The sequence below is a fragment of the Myotis yumanensis genome, unplaced genomic scaffold, assembly GCF_028538775.1.
Source record: "Myotis yumanensis isolate MYYU_CA2020_CCGP unplaced genomic scaffold, mMyoYum1.0.hap1 SCAF_1, whole genome shotgun sequence".
NCBI classification, from domain to species: Eukaryota; Metazoa; Chordata; class Mammalia; order Chiroptera; family Vespertilionidae; genus Myotis; species Myotis yumanensis.
The window spans coordinates 152,041,164-152,063,364 of record NW_027223752.1 but is presented as its reverse complement, the minus strand read 5'-3'; the positions used below and the strand labels follow the sequence as shown (position 1 = coordinate 152,063,364).

The following is a 22,201-nucleotide window of genomic DNA, read 5'->3' as shown; positions in this document are numbered from 1 at the left end:
AATTCTACTCCTCTTTAATTAAATATGAAATCTTCATCTTTTGCTCTCCAGTGGCCACAGGAGGCCCTCTGAGTTTCATACTTTACTTACATAGTGATTATCACCCTTAGACTTTCCATGCCTCCAAGGTATCAATGCTCCTCAGAAATAGCCATCAAATTCCAAAGTCCTTAAAATGAGTTACTATTTCTGAAATTCTCAAACTTGTGAGAAGTTTTACCTGCCGGTGGATTTCTTTTCATGTCTATCTGTTCTCAGTTTTGCTTCATTGAACATTTTAACAATTTCACCACAACCAGATGCCTGGACCTAACAATGTTTCATCTACTGTCACTGAGAAAATTTTTATTGCCATCTGGCTGGCAGGTGATCCGGCTCCAAACATCTCATCTTAGACTGCTTCCTAGAATCAATTCCAGTACAATTGTCATGGGACGAATTTTATGAGACTCTGATATTTATGTATAGAGAAATATTGGGTAGAGGTCCCAGGAACAAGAACTGTGAGTGATGAAGGAGGAAGAATTGGGCAGAAGGAGAAGTTGAACTGTGATGCAATTACTGCAAGGCACTCAGCTGGTCCATAGGGAGTTCAGGAGTTTAGCTGGCCCTTCACAGTTGTCTCAACTTGAGCCATGGGGGACAGACCATTCAGTAGGCCTCTTGAATTGACTAGGTGTTGTATGTGGGCTCCACTCTCAGAAGAGACATCACCCTGAGTAAAATTTCCCTTTTAATTGAGATCAGTTGTTGGAGAGAAATTCAGCTTAGGATCATAGACACCAGGCCAAAAGAAATAAGTGACTCCCTGGGGGGATGAGGGTTACATGTAGACAGTGCAGCATCTATAATAATAAAAGTGTAATATGCTAATTAGATCGGACATCCTTTGGACGATCTTCCTGACAAAGCTGGGGCTGCCAGGAAAGCCCGGTCCCCGGTGCCAGAGGGAAGCCAGTGCCGGCAGCTGGGGGAAGGAAGGCCTGCTCTTGCACAAATCTCGTGCATCGGGCCTCTAGCATTTTAATAAAAAGATTGATGGATGTTATAGGGGAAAACAGAGAAATTATGTGAAGATTAAAGTGCCTAAATTAATAACAAAAAGATAAGTGGAAAATACCAAAATACATGGAGATTAGACAACACACTTGTAAATAACAAATCAAAGAAGAAATTTCAAGAAAAAATAAAAATCATTCTGAATTAAATGAAGTAAAATGTAATTTATCAACATGGGTAGTGTTCAGTGAAAGCAGTGCTTAGAGGGAAATTTATAGCATTAAATGCATATGTAAGAAAAGAAGAAATATCTAAAATTTATAACCTAAGTTTCCACCTTAGAAAACTGGGTAATGTAAAGCAACTTAAACCCAAAGTAAATAGAAGAAAATAAATAATAAGAATTAGTATGAAATTCAAATAAATTGTAAACAAGTCAATAGAGAATATAAAAAACCCAAAAGTTTTTTTTAGAATGGTCAATAAAATGGATAAGTCTCTAGCCAGACTAACAACAACAAAAAAAAGACACAAATTACTAATATTAGAAATGAAAGAGGAACATTATTACAGAGCCTATGGATATTGAAAGGATAATAAAAGAATACTATGAACAACTCTATGCTTAACTTAAAATGTTTTTCATGAAGCAAAGACAGCGTTCTTTGTAGGACTTTTAATTCTATCATCTTCATTAATTTTATCACACTCACCATGCCAATCATTCACTCTTCATCAATCCAAGAACACATTTCCTCTCTTTTCCTCAGCAGCTAAAAATCCACTGCAAAGGTATAAATTTATTCCATTTATGTTGAAGTATCAATATTGCTATCAACCACTTTAGCCTTCTCTAGCTTATTTAATTAAATTCAAGTCAACACATATTCATTATTTAAAGTATTCCATATAGTCTGTTAAATCCTGGACTGCCCTCCTTATTTCCCTGAGTGAACATTTCAAATATTTACCACTGATTTTATACACTACATTTGCCCTCACTTTTACCAAATGTTCATCACCTCCTGCCTCAATGAAACAAAAGAAATAGTCAGAATTGAAATCTCTTTTTAATTCCAATTACACTATTTCAGAATTTGCCATTATATGCCTCCATTCCATCTCTTTACTTTTACTTATTATTCTTCTCTCTTTGCTCTTTTTTTTTTTATCAGGAGAAGATTGTTTTTATTCATTTCCAAGGCTAGTTCTATCATTTAGACTTCTGGTTTAATTCTTACATTTTTATTGTTAACTTTATAATTATTCTCATTTATATATTTTCTCTTGCTCACATTTATTCATGCATTTTTTTAATCAATTTACTACTATATACCCTGCATTTAAATAGCTTTGAACAAGAGTGCCCTGATTCTTGTATAGCTTACCTTCTGTAAAGAGCAACAACTTTTAAAATATGTTCTTTATATACTGTTAGGTGTGAGAAATCCTATCAGGGAAAATTAAGCAGTGCATTAGTCAGAATTCTCTAGAGAAACAGATCAATAGGACAGGCACATATAGAAATAAGGAATTGACTCACACCATTATGGATGCTGAGAAGCCCCACAATCTGCCACTGCAAGCTGGAGACCCAGGAGAGCTGGTGGTGTACTTCCAGCCTCAGTTTGAAGGCCCGAGTACGAGAAAAATCCATGATGTAAGAACCAGTCTAAGTCTGAAGGTTGATGTCCCAATTTGAAAACAATCATGACAGAAGCAAGATGGCGGCGATATAGGCAGACGCGTCCCAGGTCTTGTCCCGGAGCAAACGGAGTAAGCAGCTGAAACTAATAACACCCACCCCGAATTGGCAAATTTACTCAGCTGGTGAGACGGTTTGCAGCCGGGAAGGGCAGACCTCCCCTGGAAAGGTTAAAAACCAGGGATCTGGGCAGGAAAGTTTGCCAGACCTGAGCCCAGAGGGTCGGAGGGAGACCGCATGGCAGACAGCCGCGTCTCTTGGGACAGACACAGACCCTGACCAGGGTAAGGAGTTCCGCGGGTTTGCTGGCGCCAGGAGATTTGAGATTTGGATTTTGTGATTGCGGAGAACTGAGACTAAAGGGGGCATCCTGAGGAACTGATCAGACCATGCAGTGCCCATAAGAGAGGAGCGTTTCCCAGACCATGCAGTGCTGGTAAGAGAGGAGCGTTTCCCAGACCGCAGATCCAAGCAACAGCAGCCCCCTGATCACCGCAGCCTCCTTATCACCACAGCCTCCTGATCACCACACCCTCTGTCTGTGGAACAGCAGCTGTACGTGAAGCCTCCCCCCACCAGCCAGAAGAGCCAACACAGCTGTGAACAACACCCACCAGAGGAGCTGCTGCCAACTGGAAAGCAGCTGCTACTGCAACCGTCTGAGCAGCAACCACAACCCAAGGAGCCCCTGCCACCCAGGGAGCAGCCACTGAACATCTCAACATCTACATATGTCAGCGAGATCAAACATGGGTAGGCAAAGAAACCCCCAAAGGAAAGAAAAGGAGGACTCGCCAGAAAAGCAGCTAAGTGAGACAGAGATATGCAACATGACGGAAAAAGAATTCAGAATAAGGTTCCTAGAGTACATGCACCAGATGTTCAAGAAGCAAGAAGAAACAGATGAAAAACTCAACTACTTATGCAAGAAGCTAGAAGAAACAGATGAAAAAATCAACAACTTAAGTAAGTCCCAAGAAGAAATGAAGAGTGACATAGCTTCAATAAAAAACTCCATTGAAAGTATCAACAGTAGACTGGGAGAAGCGGAGGACCGAATTAGTGAATTAGAAGACAAGGAAGCAAAACACACTCAAACTGTACGGCAAATGGAGAAAAAAATTAAAAGACAGGAGGAGAGCCTAAGGGAGCTTTGGGACAACATGAAAAGAAACAACATACGAATAATAGGGGTGCCAGAACAACAGAAAGATGAACATGGATTAGAAAACCTATTCGAAGAAATAATATCAGAAAACTTCCCTGAGGTGGGGAAGAAAAAAGTCACACAAGCCCAGAGAGTCCCAAACAAGGTGAACCCGAAAAGACCCACACCAAGACACATCATAATTACCATGGCAAATGTTCAGGATAAAGAGAGAATCTTACAGGCTGCAAGAGAGAGACGGAAAGTAACATACAAGGGATCTCCCATTAGATTATCAAATGATTTCTCAACAGAAACACATCAGGCCAGAAAAGAATGGACGGAAATCTACAAAGTGATGCAAAGCAAAGGACTGAATCCAAGAATACTCTATCCAGCAAGGCTATCATTCAAAATTGAAGGGGAAATAAGAAGCTTCACAGACAAAAAAGGGCTAAGGGAGTTTATCACCACCAAGCCAGCCATGCAAGAAATGCTAAAGGGACTGGTGTAAAAGAAGAAATATCAAGCTCAGAAAGAAAACAGCCACACACACACACACAAAAAGAAATGGCTACAAACAAGTACCTTTCAATAATAACTTTAAATGTAAATGGACTAAATGCTCCAACCAAAAGACATCGAGTGGCTGAATGGATAAAAAAACATGACCCATACATCTGCTGTCTACAAGAGACCCACCTCATTAGAAGGGACTCACACAGACTGAAAGTGAAGGGATGGAAAAATATCTTTCACGCAAATGGAAAGGAAAAGAAAGCTGGGGTAGCAATACTTATATCTGACAAAATACATCTCAAAGTGAAGGCCATAACCAGAGATAAGGAAGGCCACTTCATAATACTAAAGGGATCAATACAACAAGAAGATATAACCCTGGTAAACATATATGCACCCAATGCAGGAGCACCAAATACATAAGAAAACTTCTGGAAGATATCAGGGGAGAGATCGACAACAATACAATCATAGTAGGGGACTTTAATACACCACTGACATCACTGGATAAATCCGCTAGACAAAAACTCAGCAAAGAAACAGCAATCCTAAATGACTCACTAGATCAGATGGACTTAATTGACATCTTCAGAACACTTCACCCCACAGCTGCGGAATATACATTCCTCTCAGGTGCTCATGGGACATATTCAAAAATAGACCACATATTGGGTCACAAGCAAAGTCTCCACAAATTCAAGAAGATTGAAATCATAAAAAGCTTCTTTGCAGACCACGATGGCATAATGTTAGAAATAAACTACAATAAAAACAACCCAAAATACTCAAACACTTGGAAGCTGAATAGCATGTTATTAAATATTGATTGGGTTACCGATGACATCAAAGAAGAAATTAAAAACATCCTGGACACTAATGACAATGAAAACACAACAATCCAAAACCTCTGGGACACAATGAAAGCAGTCCTGAGAGGAAAGTTTATAGCTCTACAGGCCTATCTCAAAAAAACAAGAAAAAATGGTAGTCAATCATCTAACTCTACAACTCAAAGAATTAGAAAGAGAGCAACAAGAAAACCCCAGAGTGAGCAGAAGGAAGGAGATAATAAAGATTAGAGCAGAAATCAATGAAATAGAGACCAAAAAAACAATACAGAAAATCAATGAAACCAAGAGCTGGTTCTTTGAAAGGATAAACAAGATTGACAAACCCCTAGCCAGGCTCACCAAGAAGCAAAGAGAGAGGTCCCAAATAAACCAAATCAGAAATGATAGAGGCGAAATAACAACAGACCCCACAGAAATACAAATGATTGTTAAACAATACTACGGGCAACTCTACTCCAACAAACTAGACAACCTGGAGGAAATGGACATATTCCTAGAAAAATACAACATTCCAAAACTCAATCAAGAAGAATCTAAAAACCTCAATAGGCCAATAACTATGGAAGAAATTGAAGCAGTCATCAGAAAGCTTCCAGCAAACAAAAGCCCAGGGCCAGACGGCTTCACAGGGGAGTTCTACCAAACATTCAAGGAAGAACTAAAACCTACCCTCCTCAGACTACTACAAAAAATTCAAGAGGAAGGAACGCTTCCAAGCTCATTCTATGAAGCCAGCATCACCCTAATACCAAAACCAGGTAAAGACATCACAATGAAAGAGAATTACAGGCCAATATCCCTCATGAACATAGATGCCAAAATCCTCAACAAAATCTTAGCAAATCGGATCCAGCAGTACATCAGAAGGATCATACACCATGACCAAGTAGGATTTATCCCAGAGATGCAAGGATGGTACAACATCCGTAAATCAATAAATGTGATACATCACATAAACAAATTGAAAGAAAAAAACCACATGGTCATATCAATTGATGCAGAAAAAGCATTCGACAAAATCCAACACCCATTTTTGATAAAAACTCTCAGAAAGGTGGGAATAGAAGGATCATACCTCAACATAATAAAAGCCATATATGACAGGCCCACAGCCAACATCATACTCAATGGACAAAAACTAACACCATTTCCCCTAAGAACAGGAACAAGACAGGGATGCCCACTCTCACCACTCCTGTTCAACATAGTACTGGAAGTATTAGCCATTGCAATTAGGCAAGAAGAAGAAATAAAAGGCATCCAAATTGGAAAAGAGGAAGTAATATCATGTCATTTGCAGATGACATGATATTATACATACAAAACCCTAGAGACTCCATCAAAAAGCTACTAGACTTAATACATGAATTTGGCAATGTAGCAGGATACAAAATTAACCCCAAGAAATCTGAGGCATTTCTATACACCAATAGTGAACTTTCAGAAAGGGAGATCAGAAAAACAATCCCATTTACCATCGCACCAAAAAAATTAAGATACCTAGGAATAAACTTAACTAAAGAGGTTAAGACCTCTACTCAGAAAACTACAGGACGTTGAAAAAAGAGATAGAGGAAGACATAAAAAGATGGAAGAACATACCATGTTCTTGGATTGGTAGAATCAACATCATTAAAATTTCCATACTACCCAAAGCAATCTATACATTCAACGCACTTCCCATTAAAATACCAATGGCCTTCTTCAAAGATCTAGAACGAACTCTCCAAAAATTCATCTGGAATAAAAAAAGACCCCAAATAGCTGCAACGATCCTGAGAAAGAACAAAGTAGGTGGGATCTCAATGCCAGATATCAAGCTGTATTACAAAGCCACTGTTCTCAAAACTGCCTGGTACTGGCACAAGAACAGACATATAGATCAGTGGAATAGAATAGAGAGTCCAGAAATTAGCCGAACCAATATGCTCAATTAATTTTTGACAAAGGAGGCATGAACATACAATGGAGCCAAGATAGTCTCTTCAATAAATGGTGTTGGGAAAATTGGACAGACATATGCAAGAAAATGAAACTAGACCACCAACTTACACCATACACAAGAATAAACTCAAAATGGATAAAGGACTTAAATGTACGACAGGAAACCATAAAAATTCTAGAAGAATACAAAGGCAACAAAATCTCAGACATATGCCAAAACAATTTCTTCACTGATACAGCTCCTAGGGCAGTTGAAACTAAAGAGAAAATGAACAAATGGGACTACATCAAAATAAAAAGCTTCTGCACAGCAAAAGAAACCATCAACAAAACAACAAGAAAACCCACCTCGTGGGAAAACATATTTGCCAACGTCATATCTGATAAGGGCTTAATCTCCAAAATTTATAGGGAACTCATACAACTTAACAAAAAGAAGATAAACAATCCAATCAAAAAATGGGCAAAGGATCTAAATAGACACCTTTCAAAAGAGGACATTCAGAAAGCCAAGAGACATATGAAAACATGCTCAAAGTCACTAATCATCCGAGAGATGCAAATCAAAACAACAATGAGGTACCATCTCACACCTGTCAGAATGGCCATCATCAACAAATCAACAAACGACAAGTGCTGGAGAGGATGTGGAGAAAAAGGAACACTTGTGCACTGCTGGTGGGAATGCAGACTGGTCCAGCCACTATGGAAGGCAGTATGGAGGTTCCTCAAAAAATTGGAAATGGAATCCCATTTGACCCTGTGATCCCACTTCTAGGAATATATCCCAAGAAACCAGAAACACCAATCAGAAAGGATATATGCACCCAGATGTTCATAGCAGCACAATTCACCATAGCTAAGATCTGGAAACAGCCTAAGTGCCCATCAGTAGATGAATGGATTAGAAAACTGTGGTACATCTACACGATGGAATACTATGCTGCTGTTAAAAAGAAGGAACTCCTACCATTTGCAACATCATGGATGGAACTGGAGAGCATTATGCTAAGTGAAACAAGCCAGTCAATGAAGGAAAAATACCGCATGATCTCACTCATTCATGGATAATAAAGACCATTACAAACTTTTGAACAATAATAGATACAGAGGCAGAGCTGCCTCAAACTGATTGTCAAACTGCAGTGGGAAGGCCAGAGAGAGTTGGGGGGCAGGGGGGAGGGGAGTAAGAGATCAACCGAAGGACTTGTATGCATGCATATAAGCATAACTAATGGACATAAGACACTGGGGAGTAAGGGAGGGTAGGGGTTTGTCAAGGGCGGGGGGGAAAAAAGGACACTTATGTAATACCCTTTGTAATACTTTAAGCGAAAAATAAAAAAATAAAAAAAAATAAAAAAAACAAAAAAAAAACAAAACAAAAAAAAAAGAAAACAATCATGAAGAGAGTCTCGGTTCTCCCTTCCTCTGTCTTCTTGTTCTATTTGGGACCTCATCAGATTGGCTCACCCCCACTGAGGAGGTCAATCTGTTTTTACTCAGTGTAAAGATTCAAATCTAATCTCATTCAGAAACACCCTCACAGACACACCAGGGATGATCTTTAGCCACACATCTGGGTACTCTGTGGCCCAGTCAGGCTGACACAAATGTAAACATCCCCAGCAGGAAAGGGAAATAGGCCTGCCAGTTGGTAAGGCAACATTTTAAAAAGTGGACAGGTAAGTCCTCACTGAGAACAACCTCTAGGTTTGAGTAAAAACATGAAGGAAGGAAGTGAATAATGCATGTGGATGTGGGGGAGGAAAGAGCAAGCCAGGCAGAGGGAACAGCACTGCCTAATCTTGAGGCAGAGCAAACCTTAACAATTCCAGGAATAGCAAGGAGACTGGAGTGACTAAGCATGGAGGAAATTACGTAGAAAGGTGAAAGGGAGCCAGATTAGGTTGGCCTTTTCAGTCACTATAGATATTGGGCTTTCACACTGAGGGAAGCAGGGAACCACTGGGATTATCACACAGTGACATGACAAACCTGACGTTTGTTTTAACAGGGTCACTGTAGCTGCAGTGCTAATGATAGCCTGTAGGAGAGAAGGGGGAAGGAGGGGACCAGTCATGAGGGACTGGAGGTGAGAGATGCTGGTTGGTTGTATCAACCAGCACGTTAGCGGTTGAGGTGGTAAAAAAGCAGTCCTATTCTTGATATGTTTTTATTGTAGAGAAAATAGGAATTACTAATAAATTAGATGTGGATTGTGAGATAAAAAAGAGTAAAGAATGACATTATAATTTCTAATCTGTGTAACTGGAGTTGTAGTTGCCATGAACTCAGGGTCAGTTTCAGTGGTGTTAGGAAGAGAGGTGTTCAATCTCGGATAATTTATGTAAAGTTTTCAAATATTTAGTTGTAAAAGTCCAGATTGAAGTTTTGCATATTGGAGTCTTACGTATATAGATGCAATTTAAAGCCATGAGATTGGATGAGTTTAGGAAGGGAGTGAGTGTAGACAGATAAGTAAAAGAAGTCTAAAGTCTAAACCTTAGGTCACATCAGTGGTTAGCAAGGCAGGTGGTAAATCAGGAGAGTGGTTTCCTAAAACCCATGTGAAGAGAATGTCAAATGCTGCAGATGGGTCAAATGAGGGGAAGACTGAAATTGATCTTTGGACATAACAAGGTACAAGTCATTGGAAATCTTGACAAGAACCTGATTGGAGTTAGTTCAATAAATAAAGGGAGGCGGGAAATGTGACATTGCATATACACTGTTCTTTCAAGAAATTTTGCTGTCAACAGAGTGAATGAGCTCTAGATAGAGGGGAGGAATGAGCTGAAATCCCAGAATCAAGAAAAGACGGTGGAGTAAGCAAGGAGCTTAGGTTGAATTTGCCAAAGATTAAGGAGAACTCCAAAGTCCTTTAGATAGATGATTTCAGAACAGAAGCAGATAACGCAGTGTGATGACATTAATATTAAAGCAGGGAAGGGGAGTGTTTGGGAGCACGAACTAATCTCTAAGTGGCAGTGAAGAACAAGGATGAAGCTTCCTATCATGGACATTTGAGAGAGCTACAGGGCATTCAGTGCCTCTAAAGGAGCCACATTTCAGCAAGAAGCAAGAAGACAAAGGGAATTTTCAGAGCAGTTGTTGAGGACCTAGGGGCTTTGCTAATGATAAACAGTTTCAGGAACCAGGGAGATAGACACTGAAAGATAGATGTACAGAGCTGTATGTAAATGAGAGTATGGAATATGAACTATGCCCTGGGAATCCAGGGATTCTGGTTGCAACCTACAAAAGTAGTGATGAAGTACATAAAGAGATGAGTCTTGATGATCCTGATGACCCTGATGAGGAGGTGAGTGTTGGGAATTATGCAAAGATTAGAATCTATGGACCTCTCTACATCATCTTGATGGAGGTTTGGAGATCACAAAGGTGATGGTCTTAGCTGAATAATTATCCACAATAACCATAAATCCTTTAACCTCTTCTCTGAATGGCAGAGAATCCTTATTGCCATATGTGTTGGCTCCATTTGAGGGAAGCTCAAATATATAACAAACACCTCTGGTTTCTGAGTATTTTTTCAAATATCTATAATAATAAAAGTGTAATATACTAATTAGACCATATAGCTGAACCCTTACAGATGTCATTCCAGGATGAAGCTGCGGAGGCGGGGGCATGGGCAGAGGTGGTTAGGGTTGATCAGGCAGGCACAGTGGTTAGGGGTGATCAGGCAGGTATGCAAATGGTTAGGGGTGATCAGGCAGGTATGCAAATGGTTAGGGGCTATCAGGCAGGCAGGCAGAGTGGTTAGGGGCGATCAGGCAGGCAGACAGAGTGGTTAGGGGCAATCAGGCAGGCAGGTGAGTGGTTAGGGGTGATCAGGCAGGCCTGTGAGATCAGGCCTAAACCAGCAGTCGGACATCCACCAAGGGGTCCCGAATTGCAAGAGGGTGCAGGCCAGGCTGAGGGCCCCCCGGCCCCCGTGCACAAATTTCATGCACTGGGCCTCTAGTAAATAATAGTTTTCTATAAAATAAATAATAAAAGTAACTGCAATTTGGGCACATGAATGAGCAGAACCTAATTGTGGGGTTGCACTCAGAGCAGGAATAGTAAAGGGAGTCTCCCATCTCTTCCCAAACCTATTAGTGGTGAAAATAAAACTACTCTGAATACAACCCTAAGATTGTCCCAAGCAGCGTCTTTGAGGCCTTTCTGAAACTTACAGCATTACTATTTCTGTAGAAAACTCAGCAGTTTAGGAATACTCTTTCTTTCAGGATTTCCTGTCACTGTCTCTTTTCCTGGTGGCTCTTTCCGACTCACCTTCCTTGTCTTCTGAAGCTCATCTGTTCCCTGAGTAAACTGTAGGCATAACTAAAATTTTCTACTTGGTCTCCTTCCTCTTCCATTTTTCAGCAAAGATTTGAGACCTAAAAATGCTCTTAAGGAACAAAATCTCCTCCCTCCAAATCATCTCTAAGGTAAGTCAAAGGCACCTTTAAAAGAAAAAAACAAAACAAAAAAAAAAAACAACACCTGATAGTAAACATCCTGTGCTCAGAACATTTACTGCCTTTTTACTACTGAGCAAGACTTTTTCCTCAACATAACGTTAAAGATTACATGCATTTTGACTCAGTTCTTCTTCATGGGTCTCATTTCCCATCATTTTTTCTCTTCTTGGAGGTCCTCTATTGTAGCCACATTCAACAACACACCATTCATGGGGTCTGCTATACACTTCACTTGTGTTCCCTCAGCTTCTGCGTACACTAATTTCTTTTCACTAAATATTAATTCTGCTCTTCTCCATTTGTTAGTCTTTCTAGTACAGAGCGGACTTCTTTTGTGCGGTCTTTCTGAGGAGCATTCCAACCCTCCCAAATGTCTAGTCCTTTCTGTTTGCTATCCATACACTCTATTTACACTTCCAATATAGAAGTTTTCAGAATCTGTGTTTTGTTACACTTTACCTATTCATATAAATTCTTGTTCAAAGAGAAGTGAGATAATTGTCTTTAGATCTCCTCTCTCTCTCTCTCTCTCTCTCTCTCTCTCTCTCTCTCTCTCTTGTTTTCTCCTTATCTGAGTACTCTTCAGATTATTAGTTTCTCCAGGGCAGTTTGTCATTCCCTCAGTACTTCACACTGTGCTGTGCAGTAACTGGTATTTAGGAAATGTTTATTCAGTTAAAATATTACAAGGAATAATCATCCTGGAAAAGAAGAGTGCATGGCCACAGATGAATAGGAGATGGCAGTAGAATGTGAGTTCCACAAGGGTAAGGATTTTAAACTATTTTGTCTTTTGGGATGCTGTAAAAATTCATTGAATGAAAAAGACTAATATAGGAAATTTCACACATATTCCAGCACTTAACCTTGAGCAATAGACAGGTGTTGTATGAAGGGTGGAGTTTGTCACATCCCAATTCAAATGCATTTTTGAGAAACGGTGGCTATTTTCTCACAGTCAACCTTTAAAAAACCTGAACAGATATAAAGGAGAAAAATGTTTACCCAAGTAAAATGTTACAAAAAATAGTCATTCTTCCTTTTACCAAAAGTTTTGACTTAAGGAATGCTTATACTCCTTAATTCTATTCCATTTTTTAAATCAATCACTTTTGTACTGAATATTTTTAAATGAATATGACACTTTGCATGAATTCCATAAATAAACAAAACGTGCACAGCTTTGTTTATGTTAGGAACCTTCTGCTAAGTGTAGCTTCTATTTATTTACTTTAAAATTATGCCAGATTTCTGCAAATTTGAGTCAGTTTGAGGGTCAATTGAAATTTTAAAGACTGGCTATTTACTTTTCTTCTGATACTTTGCAAATATGTTAAAGTAATAGTTTTAAGGGCCAACAGAAGGTCTGAGGAAATTATTCATGATGAATTTAATTATGGAAATAGAGGTGCCATATTATAAAATTTTTTACCATTTCTTGTAATTTAATTTGGCTTAACTTCCTCATTCTCTTTGCTTTCTTTTCATAGCCACAGTTTTTAGTTCCATCCCATGTATCTCCAGCTTAGATATTTCTTGATTTGTGTATCACAGCACAGAAGTTCTTAGATTATTAACTAGTAAGAGGATTCATTAAACAAAGGTTGATAAATCAAAACTTTGCCCAGAAAGTCATATTACTATAAACAAGCTATACTTAAAGATATTCCTAACAGATTATAAATCACTAATTCATTCATGATAAAGCGCTGGCATCCATAAACTGGCTTCCTTTTTATCATGCATAATCTGGCAAGATCCATGAGATTTCGGGCTGGTTAGCTTTTCTGAGAGAGGAGAAATGAGGTGATGAAGTTATACATAAGGACAACAGACACTGATACTAGTCTGACCAACATCCATCCGACCCCACTACCTCCTCTTTCTCTTTCTCAATCAAACTATGATTATGTTCAGATATTTCTCATCTACCACCCTGTCATGTGCTTCAGGATGATCTCATCTGCTGCTCCAGGAACAGCAGAAACTTAAAAGACCAAGTCAATCTCATTCTCTTTGAGACTGGTTGGTTTCGGTGTGGCATGTGACCTAATTTTGGCTAATGAGGTCTCAGTGGAAGTGAGCCTCAGTGCTTGTGGGAGATTTTATGACTCTAAAGATAAAGACACAAAACGACAGTCCTTTTTTCTTCTTGAATGCGTTTTATGCCTGGATGTGATGACTGGAACAGTAACTGCGAGAGAAACCTGCCTGAGGGGAGAGCCAAAATGATGGGGGTAAGTGAGAGGAGAGATGGGAGGGACCTGCACCACACTTGACATACTGAACCACAGATTGCTTCCTGCCTGGAGCCTGCCCGACCTGGGACTCATCATTTAAGCCAGCTTCAGTAACTTTCTCTTACATGTACTCAGTAGAAATCTGACGTTCTTCCTTCTCCCTACAGTTGAAGAATAAAGTTATATTACTTTTTGCATAAGGAACGAATATACATATCTGGATTTCTTTGGTAAATTGATTAGTGGTCAGTAAATTATCTAGATATTAGCTCTCGTTGGACATTGTTCAAATTTTGGACTTTTGATTTGGTAAAAAAAAAAAAAAAAAAGGCGTAAACCAATTAGTGCTGTCACTGGGTAACAAAATTGTTTCTTTTTTTTTACTAATATAAGGTAGCCAAAATTACAGGAATAGAATGGCTTTAAAAATAGAAATGCTGGAAAGGCTATCAAATCATCATGTATTTTGAAAGAGCCAAGTTACAAATAGGCAAAAACAACGGCTCTTTCAAGCAAGGCCACCATTATAAAATGTTAGCAGTTAACAGAAAAAGACTAGTGTGTGAACAATAGCTCCTTCTTTCAAAGAGCAGGTGTCCCCAAAGAAAGAAATATAATATTATTATAATTATCCAATATACATTACTCTTTCAGTCATTTTGTTCATTTTCAACTAAAAGTAGTCTGTTTCAGCTGCACTGAGTTAGCACAATTAAAATCCTCATATTATTTACACCTTATTTGAAAAGTAGTTTGTATTGTAATGTGTTTTAATAAAAAAAAAAGGGGGGTCTACAAGAAAGGGGTAAAGATAAAATTGAATATGATTTTTAAGCTTAATCTAGATATAGTCTTATGGGGTATCATTCCAGAGATGGGATGCTAATTTCTTAATTCTAATTAAGGTGGCTGTGACATTCAGTGCTCTAATTAATTGACTTATCGTTGGTTGGAATACCAACCAGGCCATTTCTGGTCCCTAGAATGCTTTGTGCAAATTAGACCCAACAGAACATGTCTTGGCAAGCAGAGCAATGGGCTGGATTCCAGCTCCTACTTGTCCATTTGGCCAGGCATTGTTGTGCAGTGAAGAGCTAACACAAATGTACTCAGAGGCCCTGAGTTGCAAATTGCAATGCTTAGGTGGACAAAGGTAAGATAGTAATAGGGAACGCTAAGAATGCTGGCAAATGAAAGACCTCCGTCGCTAATGTAGCTCTAGCTACTATATCCAGGACGGAAGATAGTGATTTAAATCTCCCAATTTTTGAAACAGGTTAGAAGTCAAATGCACTATATTTAATACCATGGACCCAGACAAAAGATGTTTGAGGCCCAATGTCAAATGTGGACTGCAATTTGTTGACTCAGACTTAAGAGAAATGCAAAGCCACAGCTGCTTGCTTGGATACTACAGTTAATCCTGATCTTGTTGAATTCAGGAATGCTCGAGACCCTGGGGGTGATGGTGAAACTGAGAGAGGTGAGGTAGAGGTCATATTTTTCATCCAAGGTGAGTCTCAAGAAGGAAATCCATAGATATAGACACGGAGGGAAGTGAAAAAAGCAATACATGTGATATTAACTCTGGAGAAGAAAGGAGTGTATAAAACTAAGTACCATGTGGGGAGGAGGGAGTTTTGATTTTCAGGTAGTTTGCCTTTTATAGTACTGTTCTACTAAAGAGCTCCAACACTTTGCTAACATTAATTAAACCTCGCAAACCCTGCGAGGTAGGTAATTACTATAATTAAACTGATATTCCAGATCAGTAAAATGAGACTTAAAATGCCCAAGGTCATAGTGAGATTGTGTGGCCCAGTTTGGCAGACAAACTACATGTTCTTACTCCCTTAGAAAAGGCTTTTCTAGCTCTCCTCCAATCAGAATAAACAAACTTGATCATTGAGAAAAACTACAAAATTGATTAAGGAAGCTTAAAATAAAAAAAAAAATAACTAAATGAACAATCCCTATTCCAAAAACATATATAATATGCAAATTCAATTAATTTCATTTATTTAAAATATTTTTATTTAAATTGCTGTTTTAGGTAAATGCACCAGTAAATCAAGAAATCAATGCACGTAAAGCATTCTCCATATTACACAACAGCATAGAAAAGACGGACATTGGTTTGGAAAGAGAACACAACAGACAGACAGAAGGAACTCTTCTTGTTGCTATAACTACGGCGTAACAAAGGTCAGCACGGGGAGAAAAAAAAACACAAAACCCTCCCTAGATTGAACGTTAACAACTCAGGGATATTATCCTCAATTCTTCCTCTTAACAAAGAAAGATAATAATCCTTTATTTTAAAAAGGGTTAATTGAAGATAAACAATGGAAACATGCTTTTTAAAAAATCATGCATAAAAGTGGGTTTGATTTGGAATAGAATATTGTGTGAGTTAATACCAGAAACCCGTGCTGTCTTAAAGGCAGAGATCCAGATGACATTGGAAGTCAAATCTCAAGTTCAGAAGAAAAATCACAGACATTTTATAAAAACTTTCTTTATTGTATTTTAAAATGATAAATTCAAAATGATGATTTCAATGAACATTGTTAATAGAAAATAGTTTAAATTTAATTTTAAAGTTTTACAGAGCTGAAAATGAATGACTTTTATAAGCCTAGATTTATGTCTTTAAAGGGGGGATTTTAGAAATAACTTTATTGTTAAATTCTTGGAGATGTGTTGTTTCTTTGTTTTGAATAATTGGCCAAATTTCTGTCTGGTAATTTGAAGACCCAGAAGCATATTTACAAAATGTCCAGTTTCTGCTTACAAGTTAATTTTAACCAAAGTCCACCTCTATCCTTTGAGCTAGCAGGGGTGGGCAAACTTTTTGACTCGAGGGCCACAATGGGTTCTTAAACTGGACCGGAGGGCCGGAACAAAAGCATGGATGGAGTGTTTGTGTGAACTAATATAAATTCAAAGTAAACATCATTACATAAAAGGGTACGGTCTTTTTTTTTTTTAGTTTTATTCATTTCAAACAGGCCGGATCCGGCCCTCGGGCCGTAGTTTGCCCACGGCTGATAAGGAAAACTTTAGTTAGCTGAGTTATTGGTGTTGAGGTTTTGACTGCAAATAAGGAGAGGGATTGCAAGAGGGGACTCCGTTACTTGCTTTGCAGTGTTCAGTCAATCCCATCAGATAAGACTTTGTGCAGAGAGAATGGCTGAAAGCAGAAGGCTCCGAAGCTGGCACATTCTGGACTGCGATCCGGAAATGGTTGTGACACTCGGTACTTATGGACAGAGCTGTAAGAAGTGTTTTCTGGTCAGCTCATAATTGCCAATATTTCACAAAGTTTCCAAACTCCATATTACTTCATCACTTATCTCTCTTAAGAGAGACACTTTCAGGAAGGCACACAGGTAGCTCCACGCCTAAGGCATATTTTCCTGGGATAAAGGTCAATGACTGATGCCTTCATACTGCCATGCAGAGGAAATGAAAGACCCTAAAGAGCAACTTGGGGTTTAAATGGCAAATATGTGTTTAGATCTGTTAGTGCCTGGAAGCTATTTGCTATGACTTGGTGTTTTATACCAAATTGATGCATTATTTCCTCCATGAGGAAATACTTTGAAAAAAGGCCAGAATGTTATTGCTTGAGCTTTCTAATAATCCAATGAACAAAGCATACCAAGTATATATGGTAATATGCAAGGAAGCCCATAGTTCATCAAAGCCTAACTAAGTTCGGGACCCTATGGAAGAAGTGTTCTTCTGGAGCCTTACATTTCTTGCTTTCTTCCATTGTTACTTTCCTTATATGGGTTTCTGTGTATGGAGACAATTGCCAGGGAATACCACAGATATAATTTTATAGAAATGAGAATTTATATAATGAGGAGAAATGCCATGAAGCAATAAGAGTGGGCCTTGACCAAATTAGGTCTTGTGAAGAACAATTCTAAAATTAATACCCAAGATAGTATTTGGTACTTATCTGTCTAGTGTCCAAAGTGTATGTAAAAACAAGGGAATATGTATACTTGATGAATATAGTTAATTTGAATATGGTGCTAATGAGGCCCAGGTAATGGGTTTAACCCTGTGAACCTATTCATTATCATTATCCTCAATAGTCGCAGATTTTATACTTAGCAGTGGCTAGCCATTCCATAAATGCATCTTGTTAGTCATTTGAAAAACAAGGTGAGAAACTGTAGATAGCTTAAGACAAATTTATTATTGCTGGAAAAAAAAAAAAAAGCTCAAAGCACATGACCTGATGTTGGCAGGTTAAGAGTGGCAGCTTCGAATATGAAGGTCAGCATTGTAATAATGATGTATCGATATTTAATTAAAAGTGGAAGAAAATAACAGGTGTGCAGAATATTGATTTTAAGAACTAATTTCATCAAATTCCTCCTAAGTCACCAAGGGAACTCTAAAAGTTTTTTTTTTAAATGCTCAGTTAAGGAATTTGAAAATATTATTTCATTATAATATAATAATTCATTATAAGCAAGAGTTTTTATGTAAATAACAGTACCTTCATCTTAGCTTATGGTTATTATTAAAAATACATTTCTCATCTGGTTATGGTAAGATGAATGATGTTTTCTGGAAGAAGTGGACCTGCTGAAATAGAGAATTCTTTCAAGGTATAATAAGAGATGAGATTCAAAAGATGCGGCCAATTGGAGAAGGGCTCTGAATGCCCTTTTATGAGTTTTGCATTTTTATCTTACAAACAAAGAGAAACTTACTTCCACATGTTATGTATTGTGTGCTGCAGTCTTGGGAACCTGTCATGTGCCAGGCAATGTATGAGGAAGGACACAGCTGAATAAAACACAATCCCTGATGTCAAGGATCTCACATTCTGGTAAAGAAGACAGATAAATAAAAATCCCAGGAAGCTACAGCTAAAGGAGAGTTAAAAAAATTACTCCCTATTTGTTTTAGTGGCATATTCCTTCTATGAATAGTTTGCTTATTATATTTTTATCAGTGTGAATTACTGTGGAAAGAGGCAGTCTTCAGACTATAAACATGATATAATATCACAGATGTAATTTTATAGAAATGAGGTGGTTTCTAGGATGCTAGGTGAGAGGGCTACACAAACCTTTCCTAACCTGGATGTTTTTCTTAAAAAAAAAATGTGACTAATAGGGAATACCTTATTGGAGGGGAAGGGACAGTTAAAGATTACCTCTGCTAATGCCTAAGATTAATCTCTAAGTCCATTTATTTTAGACTTATGGTATTTTCTCTGCTCCTGTTATTTCTGCTTTCTTTATTCTTTAGCAAATTCTTGTTTGAATATTTTAACCATAGCTTGGCTCTCCTATAGGTATTTAAGAAAGCATAATTTGTTCATTGTTGCCAAACTTTCCCCAGTCATTAAGACTGCTATTAGTGGTAATCTCTAAGGGTGGTAATCAGCAAACATGCACCCATGGGAAGAGGAATCTCCAGGTAGGTTCCGGGCTGTGTGATCTACTTAACCTCTTCAGCAGGTTCTTCTTCTTCCACTGTTACTCTGGGGGGGGGGGGGGGGGGGGGGGCCGGAAGGGGTGCCAGCTGTTGTGGCACATGACTCTTTTTGACAATTGCATGTGAGCGGCGGGGCTGTGGGTCACTTCAAGACCATGGTCTTTAGGAAGGGATCTTGCCTCCTCCTTGCCCTTCTGCTTCCCAGATGGAGTTGATAAGCACTCCCTTGGGGATAATAAAGTCACAAGATGGAAAGAAACTAGATCCATGAATCACTGGTAGAGAATAGCCACCCTTTGATCTGAAATTCCCACCCTGGATTGTTACATGGAAAAAATATACTTCTCTAGCTTTTGCACTGATACTTTTTTCAATCTATTTGTAACAATAAGTAAGCTACCTTTTTACAGAGTCTAGGATAATGACAATGATATTGATCGTGACCATTATGGAAAGCAGCAGTGCATTAAAAACAGCACAACACAAAATTTCTGCAAAGTGTGGGATACTTTTTCAGGCGCTACTCCAGTTGGAATTTTTTATTCCCACATGAAGATATCAATGAAGCTCCTGTACTGCTATTTCAGATCTCAAAACACATAAATGAGAGGAACAGCGCAAACCACTTCCAGGCATTAGAAGCTGTAGCAGGCATTTTGCAGAGGGAACAAACCTTAACTTTTAGTACTTGATAGAACTGTGGATTCTGAAGGAGAGTTGGTGGAGGACTAAGTGTTCTCAGCAATTGTTATAAAAACTTTGACACTCAACCTGGAGAAGACAACATAGGCCATGGAGTAAGGTGAGACATAGCAGATATGCAAGTGGCAAAATTAGTATTATATTTAAAAAAAAGGATATGAGGCAGACCAGAAAATTGATGTTTCCCTTTATCACATTGGCCAAGGATCAATTCCTCAGAGGCAAGGCAATGGATGTTATAGCAGAGCTACAATGTATTGTCTATATAATATGTTCTCTGTGTTCAATTAGTATCATATTAATGAGGGGGTCTGTGATCATAATTAAAAGTATGGCTCTAGGATGCTGAGAGGGTTTTTGATTAATTAATTATTGATAGTGAGACTAGGGTAGAGGTTATAAGCATAAGGCTTTAGAGATACATAGGACTGAGTACAAATTTTAGCCTTATCACATACTAACTTTATGACCCACTCTAGGTTATCTAATTTTTATGGGTCTCAATTTTCCATAGAAATATCTACTTTCTATAGGCCTATTGTTTCCAATGAAAATAATAACTACCTCATAGGGTTATTGCAAAGATACAATAAAACATCAGATTACTCACTACAGTGAGTAATAAGATAACACATATGGGTTACGAATAGTTGCTCTAATTATTAAGTCTAAATGTTCTGTAGTATTTCCGTTATAAGCCGGAAAATACAATTCTTTGGAATTAAGACCTTATTTTCTCTCATTTGTTTAAGGTTTCATTTTGAAAGTAAGCTTGGAACATTCTGAAAAAGGCAAGCAAATATGGCATGAGAAAGCATGATGTCTTTATTTGCTTCAAACACTGTTTTATTTATAAACTTCAAAACTTCTACCATTGGACTGATATTTCATTTTCAAAAGATGTTTAAGACTCTATCATCTTCCTCGTATGTTTTCACTCATTAAAAATTGCTTACATTTTGCTGATAAATTTTCTGTGATGCTTAGCTCAAAAAATTTTCAAATGGGAAATTTATTTCCTTGCTTTTACAAGGCATTAACAAAGTATATAAAATGTTATTAATGAACTTAAGTAATTATGAAGCGCCAGTTGTTTTTGTCTATAAATGCCAAATACGCAGTTTGATTGATTTTATAACCAAACTTATTCTATGTTTAAAAAGTGACAACACATTGCCCTGACCGGTTTGGCTCAGTGGATAGAGCGTTGGCCTGAGGACTCAAGGGTCCCGGGTTCGATTCCGGTCAAGGGCATGTACCTTGATTGCGGGCACATCCCCAGTGGGGGATGTGCAGGAGGCAGCTGATCGATGTTTCTCTCTCATTGATGTTTCTAACTCTCTATCCCTCTCCCTTCCTCTCTGTAAAAAAATCAATAAAATATATATTTTTTAAAAAAGTGACAACACGTGCATCTTAATCATTGAGCCACAAACAATATGTCCCCTATTACTATAGTGGCCCACTCTTGAAATAGCACCTGCATTTCTGCACACCACAGTTCTGAACATCTTATCAATAATCAATCCTCTATAGTTGGCAGAACCTTGACATGGTGAAGGTCAACCTTTGGATAATTCAAATACAAAATGGTATAAAATGTCTTTTTAGCATTTTGTTATTATAAAAGAAACAACTTATTATGAAATTTGCTTTCTTCTCTGAAACTATACTACTGCATTATTTTAGAATATAGAGATTTAATTTTAATACAAGATTTTGCTCTATAATGCCATTTTTAACAATCTGAACTTTTTCCTTTCCTACTTCTGTAGCTTACCATTAGCTTAAAAACCTATCATCATTTGATATTATCAAAATGTATCAAGAATTCATATTTTTATATCTTACTGCATAAGGATTTCCACAAGAGCATACTTTATTTCAATAGCAGAATAGCATGCATCCAGAATATCTTTTTCTTTAAGTCGGCAGTGAAGAAGTTAATGCATAGCTGCATTTATGAGTTTTATTTATAGTTGACCTGTGGTAAAAAGATTTATCTTTCAATTACTAAACTACGTTTCTCAAGTGTCAAGAAGTCATACTAGTATAAAGTAGATTAATGTAGAAGTAGTTTTTGTTTAAGTAAAGTTTGGAATTTTAAAAAGGGGGCAGTAAGTTAAAAA

At 38.0% G+C, this 22,201-nt stretch overlaps 1 long non-coding RNA gene across 1 annotated transcript in view; it reads right to left on the bottom strand.

Moving 5' to 3' along the window:
• LOC139022158 (uncharacterized) overlaps window positions 1-22,201 on the bottom strand; it is a 76,707-nt gene that overhangs the window by 49,398 nt on the left and 5,108 nt on the right. The gene's annotated exons all lie outside the window — the stretch shown is intronic.